Source organism: Littorina saxatilis, linkage group LG17 (genome assembly GCF_037325665.1).
Source record: "Littorina saxatilis isolate snail1 linkage group LG17, US_GU_Lsax_2.0, whole genome shotgun sequence".
NCBI lineage: Eukaryota > Metazoa > Mollusca > Gastropoda > Littorinimorpha > Littorinidae > Littorina > Littorina saxatilis.
The window spans coordinates 44,634,630-44,648,589 of record NC_090261.1 but is presented as its reverse complement, the minus strand read 5'-3'; the positions used below and the strand labels follow the sequence as shown (position 1 = coordinate 44,648,589).

At 41.9% G+C, this 13,960-nt stretch overlaps 1 long non-coding RNA gene across 1 annotated transcript; it reads right to left on the bottom strand.

Moving 5' to 3' along the window:
- Window positions 1-242: 242 nt before the first annotated feature.
- On the bottom strand, window positions 243-12,970 carry LOC138953175 (uncharacterized). Its single transcript, XR_011451500.1, has 4 exons — window positions 12,757-12,970; window positions 10,852-10,988; window positions 8,337-8,447; window positions 243-4,351 (listed from the first exon to the last, which is right to left on the bottom strand). It is a non-coding gene; the product is annotated as an uncharacterized lncRNA (long non-coding RNA).
- Between the last annotated feature and the right edge of the window lie 990 nt (window positions 12,971-13,960).

The window sequence follows — 13,960 nt, the reverse complement described above, 5'->3', positions numbered from 1 at the left end:
GTCAAAACTTTGAACATCGTGATTTGTATGTCGTACGTGACATGAAAACCCATGGTCATACAGCAAGACCCAGGGTCGTACAGCAAGATCCAGGGTCGTACAGCAAGACCCAGGGTCGTACAGCAAGACCCAGGGCCGTACAGCAAGACCCAGGGCCGTACAGCAAGACCCAGGGTCGTACAGCAAGACCCAGGGCCGTACAGCAAGACCCAGGGTCGTACAGCAAGACCCAGGGCCGTACAGCAAGACCCAGGGTCATACAGCAAGACCCAGGGTCGTACAGCAAGACCCAGGGTCGTACAGCAAGACCCAGGGCCATGCATACATACATAACATATCGCGTATAGCCCAGCAGACTGCAAAGAGCCAATTTTTGTCTTGCTGTATGACTGGGAATTGCAGATATGTTCTTCAAAAGATTATGCCGTGTCTGAAGCATCAATATAAACGCTTATAGCTCACAGCTGAAAAGAACACTTCCTTACTAGTACGAAACCAAATGACAAACTATCAATTTGAATACAAAACAGCTTCATAAGAACTGCTCAAACAAGGACCAATAAAAGAGAAAACTGAAGACCGTGGCCTTAATCTTACAGGTTTGAAGTTAAAACAAGTTTTGCAAACAAAACATGTGAAAGAATGTTGTTATGCCTGAATATTAAAAAAAAAGTTAGTGTTCCCAGAAACATTTATTATATATATTATTATATTCAGACAAGCTTTTTGGGAACGTGGATATGGGGACCTTATTATGTTTTCATATATATATATTTAAATCCTACAAATAACATTTTCCAGAATGTCTTTTTATATTTGGGTACTAAGTCGACATATAAACCACAATGACAAATTTCAACTTTCTGCAAGCAGTTGAAAACGAGTTCCCAAATAACCGGCTGGTGTCAGAGTTAGCTTCATAAGAACTGCTCAAACAAGGACCAATAAAAGAGAAAACTGAAGACCGTGGCCTTAATCTTACAAGTTTGAAGTTAAAACAAGTTTTGCAAGCAATACATGTGACAGAATGTTGTTATGCCTGAATATTAAAAAAATTAGTTAGTGTTCCCAGAAACTTTTATTATATATATAATACAAGTTTCTGGGAACACTAACTTTAAAAAAAAATTAAATCGATCAACACACACACAAACAAACAAACATAACAACAATAAAAAAAAAAATTAAAAAAAAGGACATACATGTTCATGTCTTGTCGTTTTAAAAGTATAACTAAAAAAGAACTTATAACTAGATATTTAACAATGGTACATAGAACATCCAGAAAGTTGAAATTTCGCACTGTGGTTTATATGTCGACCTAGTACCCAAATATATATAGACATTCTGGAAAACGTTATTTGTTTAGGATTTAAATATATATGTGAAAACATAATATTAATAAGGTCCCCATATCCACGTTCCCCATATTCCTAAACAAATAACGTTTTCCAGAATGTCTATATATATTTGGGTACTAGGTCGACATATAAACAACAATGCCAAATTTCAAGTTTCTGGGAACACTAACTAATTTTTTTTAATATTCAGGCATAACAACATTCTTTCACATGTATTGTTTGCAAAACTTGTTTTAACTTCAAACTTGTAAGATTAAGGCCACGGTCTTCAGTTTTCTCTTTTATTGGTCCTTGTTTGAGCAGTTCTTATGAAGCTGTGTTGTATTCAAATTGATAGTTTGTCATTTGGTTTCGTACTAGTAAGGAAGTGTTCTTTTCAGCTGTGAGCTATAAGCGTTTATATTGATGCTTCAGACACGGCATAATCTTTTGAAGAACATATCTGCAATTCCCAGTCATACAGCAAGACCCAGGGTCATGCATGCATACCTACATAACTTGTATAGCCCAGCAAATAATAGTATTACATCAGGGTCTCATTTCGGGGTCGGACTTATCGCTATTTTGTTACTCAATTTCCTTGTCAGCTATTAAACTCTAAGACACCGGTACAAAATGTTTTCTTATTACGGAAGCCGAAGCGGGGTTTCGCGGGGTACCCCCGGGGTTCCGCAGGGTTTCGCGGAAAATAGCTACCGCACGCATACTGCATGCGTCAGACGTTCTCAACATCAACATTCCGCGATCGTCACCTGTGTTTCTGTTGAAGCTCCTGGAGTGACTCAGAATGTGTGTTGCCGTGTTCCACTCCCTTTTCGTTTTTTTCTTTTCTTCAAGCAAGACAGATAGTCATTGTAAATTTATCTGTGAGATTTCATTCAATTTTATTTGGGTTTAAACCGTTTTAATGACATTAAAATCATTTAAAGCTGTCGGTGTTGCTGTGTGTAGATTTCATTTATTTGTGCGAGTGCGTGCAGTTTGCATCGATGGTGCAATTAGTTTGAAAAATGTCCGATTACATTCCTCTTGACAACCTCAATTTCAAAATGAGCCCCTGTTATATTGTGGTTTTTTTTTGCTTAACGCCCAGCCGACCACGAAGGGCCATATCAGGGCGGTGCTGGTTTGACATATAACGTGCGCCACACACAAGACAGAAGTCGCAGCACACAAGACAGAAGTCGCAGCACAGGCTTCATGTCTCACCCAGTCACATTCTTCTGACACCGGACCAACCAGTCCTAGCACTAACCCCATAATGCCTGACGCCAGGCGGAGCAGCCACTAGATTGCCAATTTTAAAGTCTTAGGTATGACCTGGCCGGGGTTCGAACCCACGACCTCCCGATCACGGGGCGGACGCCTTACCACTAGGCCAACCGTGCCTGTGCCACTGTTATATGGTAAGATGTAATGAATAGGTTTGCTCTACATATTGCACCAACAGACCAGCAAGTTGTCTCAATCTCTGTGCTATGTCATTTTTTCTAGCTGGTCCATATTTCTTCAGTAAGCTTTCGCCAAAAAGCAACAACATGCTGTCTTTGCCCACAACTTCAGCTAGTCCATCTTAAAACCGTGTCTTCATTTAGTGCTGAAGCTTTGCTCGCACATTCATACATGTTCTATTGTTGAGACAAGTATTTTGGTTAATTGCGGCTTGAATTATCTTCCCTGACGGATACATGCCTTTTTGAAGGAGATGCCCAAAACCATTTATTAAAGTTTGTATTTCAGCATGAGACCAGCTTGAATTTACGCTTGTCTTCATGAGCTTTGTCGACCTCTGCCTTTAATTATTTTTTTTTGTTTGTTTATTTTTTGCTTAACGTCCAGCCGACTACGCAGAGCCATATCAGGACGAGGAAGGGGGGGATGAAGGGGGCCACTTGTCAAGCGATTCCTGTTTACAAATGCACTAACCTATTACTTGTGTCCCAGCAGGCTTTAGTAAAACTAAATTAATACCTACTGGAAGATTACCAGTTTCCAGTATGTTAAAATAGGCTTAACCTATCTACTGCTGGACTTACATCAGAACACTAACAGATTAAACTATACATGAATCGCGAGACAAGCGGCAAGAGAAGAGATTTTTGGAAAAAATACAGGTGAATGAGCAAGAAGGCAGAAAAAAGAAAAGAATTCATGAAGAAAAAGAGAGCATGACAGGAAAGAGGAACCAAAAATCTACCTAACAGCAAACTAGAAAGCTCCTGCGGTTCCAAAAACAGGAGGGGCCTTTAATTTCTTAACCGCAGTGCCCCACTGCGGGAGCCTTTAATTAGGTAATAAACAATGCATGTTATTAGTAGTAGCAAAAGTATTTAGATATTATAAGAGTATGTCCACTAGAACCCGACATGTAGCATCTATATATAAATAAAATTGAAATAATATTGTGGCGGTTTCTGCGACTTCCATTACTCGCGCAGAAGCGTCTGATTGGAGAAACTAGAGGTCAAAGTATGTACCAAAATGTTGCTAACTTGACGTTGAGCAATGTAAAATAACATTTTTTTTAAACAAACTTTGAACTCGAATTTCTCCAATCAGAAGATTCTGCACGAGTAATGGAAGTCGCAGAAACCGTCACATATGATGGTGGCGGTATAAACATACCAAGCGGTTCTGCATGTGTGCGACATGTGTAGTCGCAATCCTTGACGGAGGAGTCATCGCTCCCCAAATCACCCACGATGCCGGTGTTGTCATTGCCCAAATCACCCACGATGCCGGTGTCGTCATTGCCCAAATCAGCCACGATGCCGGTGTCGTCATTGCCCAAATCAGCTACGAATTGCCCAAATCACCCACGATGCCGGTGTCGTCATTGCCCAAATCACCCACGATGCCAGTGTCGTCATTGCCCAAATCACCCACGATGCCAGTGTCTTCATTGCCCAAATCACCCACGATGCCAGTGTCGTCATTGCCCAAATCACCCACGATGCCGGTGTTGTCATTGCCCAAATCACCATGACCAACTGAAACAAAGATTAGTTTAAAATTATAGAATCTTTGCTTATTGTTGATTTATAACACCGACACAAGACAGACGATGGACCTTCTTGACTGTCACGACCTCAAACAGCATGTAGACGCTCCCACACGCAAAACACACATCATTGACTGGATTGTCACCCACGAGTCCACTGACCTGGTGTACGACATCCTGCTGAATGACTACCTCAGATCCGATCATTCTGCAGTTTTGTTCTCTCTTAAGATGGCCAAACCATCCAAACAGAAAAAGCGCGTAGTCCGCCGTAACCTCAAAGAAGTTAACACTGACACATTTCGCGCAGAAGCAGCCCGCCGACTGCTTGATCCTCCGGTATCCTCAGACCCTGTACGTCATTACGACTCCACTCTCAGCACACTTCTTGACGAACATGCACCCGCAAAAACCAAACTCATCGTAGATTGGCCTTCTGCACCCTCGATCACAGCTGAAGTTAAGTATACAAAACAGTTGCGTCGCCGAGCAGAGAGGAAGTTGCGAACCTCAAAGCTGGTAGTTGACAGACAGATTTACAACAAGCAAATGGAACATGCTCAGACACTCATCGCAGACGCCAAACAATCGCACTACAGCACCAAAATCTGTGAAACAACCTCTGCCAAAACACTCTTCTCCACAGTGAATGACCTTCTTGGCTGCTCTTCTGCTTCTCCCTTGCCCAACAACATCGACCCCTCCAAACTGTCGCAAGCTTTCTCTGATTACTTCCATAACAAGATCCAAACCATCCGTGACAAACTAGACAAAATCCCACACCAAAACTCTGAAACTCCTCCTGCATTTACAGGCACTCCCTTCACACACTTTCAGCCTCTCACTCTCACTGACCTGGAGAAAGTCCTCAAAGAAATGACCTTGAAAACCTGTGACCTTGACCCTCTTCCCACACAACTCTACTCTGACTGTCTTCCTGAACTCCTCCCTTCTATTCTCAAAATCATCAACACTTCTCTGCAAACAGGCACTGTCCTCAACTCCTTTAAGACTGCTATTGTCAAACATCTACTGAAGAAACCATCGCTCGACCCAAACACTCTCAGCAACTACCGCCCTGTCTCAAACCTTTCCTTCATCTCCAAACTCCTTGAAAGAGTCGTCCTAAAACAACTCAACTCTCACCTTCTTTGCAACAATCTTCTCTCTCCGCTTCAATCTGCCTATCGTCCTCACCACTCCACCGAAACTGCCCTTCTCAAAATCACTACTGATCTCCTCCTTGCCACTGACCAAGCTGAAATCTCTGCCGTCGCTCTACTTGATCTATCAGCGGCCTTTGACACAGTCGACCACAACATCCTCCTTCAACGCCTTCAGCACACCTTTGGTATCCATAGCACAGCTCTTTCTTGGTTCTCTTCTTATTTCACCGACCGCTACCAGACTGTTTCGATTGACAAACTGAACTCTGACCCCATCAGGCTTGAGTGCGGAGTCCCTCAGGGCTCAGTCCTTGGGCCTGTACTAATTACTCTCTACACTCAACCTCTTGACCACATCCTTGACCGACACAACGTTCTCCACCACTCTTTTGCCGACGACTCTCAACTTCACAACAGCTCTTCCCCTGACCAGTCTGAATCTCTTCTTTCCTCTATCTCTGACACTATCACTGACGTGCAGAATTGGATGACAGAAATCAAACTTCAGCTCAATAGCAACAAAACTGAAGCTATCCTAATAGGCACTACATCCAAACTCTCCAAAGCCACTTCCGACTCTCATCAACTCTCTGACTCTTCTGTCCCTCTGTCTTCTGCTGTCAAAAACCTCGGAGTCACTCTAGACAACACCCTTTCCATGAAACAACACATCTCTTCTGTCTCTCGCACCTGCTACTTCCAACTCCGCCGCATCGCCACTATCCGCAAGTACCTCACCACAGATGCTACCGCCAAACTGGTCACGTCCACCATTCTCTCACGTCTTGACTATTGTAACTCTCTCTTGGCGGGTCTTCCCTCTTCTTCTATCTCTCGTCTCCAACGCATTCAAAATAGCTCTGCCCGTCTTGCCTTACGAAAGAAAAAGGGAGATCATATCACCCCCCTCCTAAATCAGCTCCACTGGTTGCCCGTTCCTGCTCGTATCACATACAAAAGCCTCCATGGTCTCGCCCCTGCCTATCTCTCCGACTCTCTCTCTCTCTATGTCCCTTCACGAGCACTCAGATCATCTGCCGGCTCCCTCAAGCTCAACATCCCCCACACCAAACTCAAAACAGCAGGTCAACGCTCATTTTCTTTCCAAGCACCTAGCCAATGGAACACACTACCTCTCCCCCTCCGTCAACAACAGTCCCTCGAATCATTCAAATCTGCACTCAAGACATTCCTTTTTTCCACATAATCCATGCATTCTACACTGCCCACCCCAATACAATACAATACAATACAATACAATAACTTTATTAATCTCTAAAAGAGAAATTACATTGCTGAGCGTTTGTGTCCGTAATAATAACATACATAAAACATTCAAAATAAACATTTGTTCATTGTCCTGAGAAAATATAGCACATTGGTTATCACATAAGAAAGTATATTAAAAATAAATTAACATGCATTCACCATCAACAATGCACAAAAGAAAGTCAGCACCTTGCCGGTTATCACATATTGTCTAAGAGAGTAGAATAAGAGTATATAATCATGCAAAACAAAATCAACAATACTGAAACAATACAGAACACTGACCCCGTGCATCAGAGCGACAACACCAGCATCTACCGCCCCACCTGAGAATTGAAGATGTGAATTGCAGATGGAATGAACGAATTTCTGTAGCGTGTGGATCTTGCGGTTGGTTGTCTGAATTTGTTGCTCCTGTCTGTCCGTCTACTGTCAAATTCCGGTCTGAGTGGGTGCGAGTCGTCAGCCAAAATCTTCTGTACCTTGTCAGTCAGTCGTCGTTCATGTGTTGATGTGAAATTGTCCTGCTTCCTCCCAACCACCCCACTTGCTTTCCTGATGAATTTATCTAATCTATCCCTGTCTTGCTTGTTGATGTTGCCACCCCAACACACGGAGCCAAAGTACAACACACTATTGCACGTTGAAGTGTAAAACATCTGAAGGATTTCTTGTCTGCAGATGTTAAAAGACCTGAGTTTTCTCAAAAAGTACAGGCGAGAGTGGAGTTTCTTCACAAGGGCATCAGAGTTTGGTTTCCATGTCAACTTATTGTCTATAATCACCCCCAAATACCTATACTGCTCTACCTTCTCTACGACCTCCCCCTTGATCACTATCTCCCTGTGTACATGTTCCCCCCCTCCTGTTGTCCATTATCATTGTCCATCCCACCTTGAATAACTGTACATATTTTAATGGTTGCTGGTGTGTGTGTGTGTTGGTGACTTTAAGTCTCCGTGTGTGTGAATGAGTGTATGTGCGCCTTAAGTCGCCTGTTGGGGAGATATGTGCGCGTTATAAATATTCGTATTATTATTATTATTTATGTCAAACACTCTACCGTACCTCGAAATGTTTTAGCTCTTTGCTCAAGTGCTATTATTATTATTATTAGCATTGCTTAACGTCTAGCCGACTACGGAGAGCCTTCTCAAGATATCCCCATGCTGCCAACTAAAAAACAACAAAAAACATCATTGGCGGTCTGTCACTAGCCCCGTAGATGAACCCGACATGTAGCATCTATATATAAATAAAATTTAAATAATATTGTGGCGGTTTCTGCGACTTCCATTACTCGTGCAGAAGCTTCTGATTGGAGAAACTACAGGTCAAAGTTTGTCCCAAAATGTGTTATTATTATTTCACGTTGCTTAACATCTAGCCTGTGTTGCTAACTGGATGTTGAGCAATGTGAAATAATAATAAGAACATTTGGGAACAAGCTTTGACCTCGAGTTTCTCCAATCAGAAGTTCTGCACGAGTAGTGGAAGTCTCAGAAACCGTCACTTATGATGGTGGCGGTATAAACATACCAAGCGGTTCTGCATGTGTGCTCGTCACGTCGCAATCCTTGACGGAGGGGTCATCGCTGCCCAAATCACCCACGATGCCGGTGTTGTCATTGCCCAAATCACCATGACCAACTGAAACAAAGATTAGTTTAAAATTATAGAATCTTTGCTAATTATTGATTTATGTCACTCTATCGTAAATAAGAACAAAAAGTCCCAGTCTCTAGGCTGGGGGAGGATGGAATCTGTGGCATCCCGGAGGCCGTCATTGCCCCCACGACTTCAAAGAGAGAGAGAGAGAGAGAGAGAGAGAGAGAGAGAGAGAGAGAGAGAGAGAGAGAGAGAGAGAGAGAGAGAGACTTCAAAGAGAGAGAGAGAGACTTCAAAGAGAGAGAGAGAGAGAGAGACTTCAAAGAGAGAGAGAGAGAGAGAGAGAGAGAGAGAGAGAGAGAGAGAGAGAGAGAGAGAGAGAGAGAGAGAGAGAGAGAACCAACGTATGGTTCCTGATGGCTTTCTTGCCTGAAGAGTGAAGTCAGGTGTATGTAATTTCATCGTTGCATGCACAACAGAAACTTCTTAATCATAAACTCCATTATCTTTTTTGAGAATCTAACTCCTTCATCCACTTCCAAGACCATTTATTTGGATGTTTTGCCTCACTTGGCAACTTGTCGTCAAGCTGATTTGCACATGGGTCTCCATTCTTGAAAAAATCCACGCTTTCACTTATCGTGGTGGCCATTTTGAATGTAAAACAGGAAGTGACCACAAAGGGAAGCAAAGACTTGTGGGAGAAAAAGTGAATCTTTTTGAGACAAGTGAGGCCCTGATAAGGATGTTTAGGGAAAATGTAACTTTTGAAAACATAGGTAAATGTAAACATCCTTGTCAGGGCCTCACTTGTCTCAAAAAGATTGCAAGCGCTTACGCTCTGCAACGCTGGGCTGTTTGACGAAATTATATTTATTATATCGCGCATGCACAAGATGTTTGAAAATGCGGGAATTGGTATTTCTTTGCGTGAAAAGGCGCGCATCCAAATTTTATTTTTGCGGGATTTCTTTCATATTTGCGGGAATGCGCGGTCTAGAATCGACACTGCGACAGATCAAAACGTGTCAGAAGGTTTTTGCCAGAATGGAAGGACGAATTTCCTTGGTTAGATTTCGACAGTGGAGTGTGCGTGAGCGCAACTCCATGACTGTGTGTAGGGGTGGGGACGAGTTTTTGCATTCAGATTGTGGGTAACCTGATTTTTGTGCGGGTAAGTTAAAAATGACATGTTACATACCCGGGGAAAGCTGAATTGACAAAAATGTGGCCACCCCTGCGTCCCGTGACAGTAAGGTGGGTTCGTATCATGAAGGAGTTAACAAAAGTGACATTTAGCCCTAATGACAGTGAGGGGCGACATTTGTATTATAGCCTACAACAATACAAATGTCGCCCCTCACTGTCATCAAAGGGTACGAGTCGTGCATCCCTCTCATTACTAGTACTATTGATTGCCAGCACTAAGAAAACTATTAGGAAAGGGTGTATTTTTCAAATAAGTCCAGAGGCTATTTAATTTAGTAGCAATGGACTTCAGACTTTTTATGGAAGAGAACAAATTCCAAAATGATAGGTTTTAAATCGTTTTAAGTAGGGCTAGGCGAGGCGCTCTCTTGCCAACATTGCGTCATAATCTGAAAGGTTCCGCGACGCAATATTCCTGATCCTGATACCTAGCTGCGTCGATATCATCGGAAAATGCACTTTCCAAACCTACTTGTGATATAGACTGCGCACATTTCTTTGCAACCAAACAGCGCCGAAACTCAATTATGTAAGACAGATCTCTTACTTTATCAACATCAGTGGTTGTCTATTGACAACTTGATGCGGCATGCGTGTTCAGATTGTTACGCGAAGCTGTGGTTCACTCTCCCATCTCTGTCAAAATGGCGGAAGGCCGAATCAAGCCACCAGCCACACGTCACTTCCGGAGAGGGACATTATTTTCTTTCGTTTTCTCCCGAGCTTTTGAGAATACGGGTTAGAAAAGTGAGTCATTATCTTCACTGGAACATATTGAATACGAACTCTAGCGCATAGAGAATATTCTGGCCCAGAAAGATCTCTAACAACGACCTTCTCCAACGATGCAACATGGAAGAAATGGAGACACTCATAACCCAGAGAAGATGGAGATGGATTGGCCATGTACTACGAATGGAAAACGACTCCATTCCCAAGGTGGCACTTCGATGGACCCCAGAAGGAAAGAGGAAGCGGGGAAGACCCAAGCAGACTTGGAGACGTACAGTGGAGGGGGAATCAAAGGACCTCAACCACTCCTGGGCGACCCTGGAAAGGCTTGCAAGAGACAGACAAAAGTGGAGGTCCTTTGTCGCTGCCCTACACGCCACCAGGCGTGAAAGGCAGTAAGTAAGTAAGTAAGTCTAGCGCATAAGTCATTAAATTGAAAGAAGAAAGAGAAACAAATGGTTATTTCAGTATTTTTTTTTACCATGGAGACAGCCTTTAAACTTACCACAGATATGTCGTCAGGACATGAATCCAGCCAATGTGTGACTTTCGTGGTCTCGTATACACATGGAATTGCGAAGTTCTGAAGACATGGGCTTGTGAAGTTGTGTTGAAGTGGACTTGGACGGGATTTGTCGTGTTCTGTAGACCCAAAACACTGATTTGTACATTCATATGTTGGAAAACACAGGATTTCCATTTCGTAAAGTTTCAATCAAGCCGCCATTCGTGTTTCAATTTTCAGCTACTTGAATCTAGTTTTGCCTTTCCATATTTGGCTAATCATTATGAGCTATTAAAGGGGCACGCCATAGCTATAGTTCGGACAATTTGCATCGAGTCTATCAGAATCCTCACCTTCCAAACTGTAATATTCCCACGTTCCACATCCACAAACCCTGCATAGCTACAGAAAGCAGAAATGTTTGAAGAACTAAATCCTTGCGCGCATTTATGTGTAGTGGAAGTGAGTGACAAGCCAGAGCTACGCTTCACTCACAACCCAATTTGGCAACCGTCAGTTTAAAGCAATTTAATTGCAGATAAATGTCAGTTATAACCCTCTATTTCTGATCAGGTCTCCATGCAATCACTTTTTGTTCTTCCAGTCTATTTAGATAGCTGGGATAATATTGCAGAGGGACGTCCTCATGAATATTTCATCTACATCAGTGTTGCTGCCAGCGTTAGAGGACAATAGGTCATTTGGACCTGACCGTAAGAAATCAATAGGTCCAAATGTCCTGGCTTTAAAAAAGTAATAGGTCTTACCGTCTACAATTGACCGCGGCACCCTTGTTAATTTTAAAGTAAATCACAAATTTGTGTCAGCACACACGCATGTGTGTGTGTTTGTGTGTGAGTGTGGGAGGGGAAAGAGAGAGAGAGGGAGCTGATTTTCCACAATAAGTTATAACGTGACTTCAAATTAATTTTGCCATTTAATGACAATAAACGTTCAACTTTGGCAATTGCCAGAAACTTAAACTGCCAACCGTCAGAATCAACCAGGTAAACATGGTTAGATCACGCCACCTATTTGTCAAATATGATATGAACTTAAAATAAATGGGAAAAAATGACTAGAATATATTCAAGGACTCCTGAAACAAAAAGGTAACATTTGAAACACTAGCTGTGTTGGTCCTAGAGTACAGTGTCACTGCCATTCCTAGGTACTGGTGGATTTTCAGAGAACAGCCTCCTGGAACAGAGAGTGGAGTGTACACTAGTACGACCTCATCTAGAATACGGCAATCCTGCCTGGTTTCCGAGACTAGTACGCCAATCAACATCAATCGCAAGAGTCCAAAGAAGAGCTACTAAACTGATTTACGAAATAAAAGACTACACATATGAAGAGAGACTAAGATACTTGACTTTGCCTACACTAAAGGCAAGAAGAAAGAGAGGGGACCTAATACAAGCGTATATAATATTTAACGACATTGATGACACTAACAAAGATTTCTTTTTTAAATCACCGCAGACTAACATTGTTGTAACACGTAACAGTACTGACAAAATACAAAAAGAAAGACATGATAATAAGTTAATAACAATACAAGAAAATTTGCTTTCAGCTATAGAGTTACAAATGACTGGAACAAACTAACAACTAACATTAAACGGGCTCCCAGTACAAATGCTTTCAAGAACCTCATTGACAAACACAACGCTGGACACGACAGTCGTTGCAATAGTCACTCCCGGTGCACTTCACGTCAGTGATTGCCTTCGAGGGCCGATTAGACAGCCATTGACCAGAACTATCAATTCACAGCGGAATTCCCACTCAGAAGAGACTCCTTCGATGCGAAGAAGCCCTCTCAAATCTTCAATGCCTAACTCAAATAAATAGATATAACACTGTTCTTATAAAGTGCGCTACATAAAATCTAAGGCTTACCTGTACGAGTGGTGTGCCTGATTGTACGAAAGGGAAAAAAATCCCATGCAGCGACCATGTTCATTGTTCAGATTTCTTGAAAAGGCCCGGATCGCTTATCGCTTACGCTCTAAACAATAATAAATATTTCACTGAGGTAAAGCAATTATTTCCAAATGTTCAGAAAATATAAGATAAACTTGTGAAATAAACCTGTAAAATAGTTATTTTACAGTTTTATTTTACACAGCAATGTTAAAAAAAAAAAGAGAGAGAGAGATAATTTTTTTTTTTTTTTTTAGTGTCGTAAGCACAAGAATGCTAAAAGCTCAGAAGAGATTGTTTGACGATGCAGAGATCTGTAGCAAGGGAAGGGGGACAACCAAGTCAGAACTCAAATGCTTTTGGGAACACGAGTTAAAACCCCTCAATGGTCAAGCTGAACACGAAAATTACATTTTGAGGTTACCTTGGATATGAGAACATGCTAATGTTCCCATAACCACAGAATGTTCCCAGATCCACGCTCTCACACTTACAGATGTCCCCAGATCCAAGACATTTTAAAAGTATATATATATATATATATATATATATATATACAGTCGAAACCGTTTATAACGAATCTCAGGGGAAAACGTTTTTTATTCGTTATAATCGATTTTCGTTATAACCGATTAGATCGGTTATAACAAAGACAAGAGGAAAAAATTTGTTATAACCGGTTTCTTCACATTTTCAACGTAAAAATGGTAAAATGTTGGCAAATAAGTATTGTTTTCTGTTGCATAAGTAATCTTTTTGTCATATCATTAAAACATTCAATGAGGTACATACATAATCGTACATGAGAGAGAGAGAGAGAGAGAGAGAGAGAGAGAGAGAGAGAGAGAGAGAGAGAGAGAGAGGGAGAGAGAGAGAGAGAGAGAGAGAGAGAGAGAGAGACAACGGTGAAATAAATGAATAATTAAGCAGAGAGATCGTTTTCAACAGAAATACCAAAGTTTGCCTGAAACAATAAACACACACACACACACACGTACACACACACACACACACACACACACATCGAATTCTGTTCTTCAACAAATCTGTTTATTAGGCCATAACCTTGTACCCAAGAATGTAACAATTCAATAACAAGAAGGGCAAAGCCCATACGACTCACATGCTTTACACATTTTTCCTACCAAAATACATGTGACCTTGATCCAAGGTCAAGGTC